This window comes from Etheostoma cragini, unplaced genomic scaffold (assembly GCF_013103735.1).
Source record: "Etheostoma cragini isolate CJK2018 unplaced genomic scaffold, CSU_Ecrag_1.0 ScbMSFa_3144, whole genome shotgun sequence".
Lineage (NCBI taxonomy): Eukaryota > Metazoa > Chordata > Actinopteri > Perciformes > Percidae > Etheostoma > Etheostoma cragini.
Genome location: NW_023267381.1, coordinates 1 through 1186, shown reverse-complemented (window position 1 = coordinate 1186; position 1186 = coordinate 1). Strand labels below are relative to the sequence as shown.

Here is a 1186-nt window from a genome sequence, read left to right as displayed (position 1 = left end):
GGGGATGTAAGGGGCTATGTGGGGATGTATGGGGGTATATGGGGGATATATGGGGATGTATGGGGGTATATGGGGAGATTTGGGGATATATGTGGATATTAAGGTGTAAAAATGGGTATATGGGGATATAAGGGATACATGGGGGTATATATAGGGGTATATGGGGATATATAGGGGTATATGGGATATATGGGGGTTATATGGGGATGTATGGGAGTATATGGTGATTTATGGGGTTATATGATAGAGAATGGAGGGACTTTCTCTCTTACCTTCTCTCCCCCGGAGCCTCTTCTTCCATCTGGACCCTGCACAGCAGAAAACATTAAAAGACATCAGTCACCACGACGATATTAAAGGGTAACTTCATCAATGTTTGAAAATTCAATATTCAAGATACTTTATTGTTTTTGTATGAACACAACGGAAAGGACGCGCAGCAGCAGTGGTGCTGACGGAGATTTCAGAATAAAAGCACCAAACATTTCCTTTCTCTTGTGGTCCTGTTATCGGGGTCGTTGAATAACGTGTGTGTGTGTGTGTGTGTGTGTGTGTGTGTGTGTGTGTGTGTGTGTGTGTGATGGTAATCTCACCGGGTTTCCAGAGCCTCCTTTAGTACCCGGCTCCCCGTCCCGTCCTGGGGAACCCTGTGGATTACAACACATTGGGTTAAAAAATGAAAACATTTCCTTTAACTGAACGGGATCCAGGACTTGTTAGTTGGAAGTTAAGATGCAGACTCTCTGCAGGGTAACATTTGATTTAATACAATTATTGAATGTGTTTGTCAAACATCACTTTCAGCATCTTACTGATATATTATTATGATAAATACTGTATATTTATATATTATTAAAAACTTTAAATAAAAAAAGACTTTACCTGACACAAGCTAACATCAATAAGTTCTTTAAAAAGTTTTTTTTCAAGATTTTAACTTAAAGGTACCATATATACACATACATATATATATATGGATGGTTGTTACAGCAATGCCTTGTGGGACTTGTAGTTGCCTTCTTGCCCGCAGCACAGATGCAGTGTTTGGTTCTTACCGGCAAACCTGGGTTTCCGCGCTCTCCTTTGGGTCCTCTAATTCTGTTATTGACCCCCGGTTCCCCCTGTTGGACCACACACGCACACGCACACACACACACACACACACACGCACACACACACACACACA

The 1186-nt window shown here is 41.6% G+C and overlaps 1 long non-coding RNA gene across 1 annotated transcript; it reads right to left on the bottom strand.

Moving 5' to 3' along the window:
• Positions 1-263: 263 nt before the first annotated feature.
• On the bottom strand, positions 264-1186 carry LOC117940738. The gene is made up of 3 exons (XR_004655809.1): positions 1056-1186; positions 594-647; positions 264-308 (listed from the first exon to the last, which is right to left on the bottom strand). It is a non-coding gene; the product is annotated as an uncharacterized LOC117940738 (long non-coding RNA).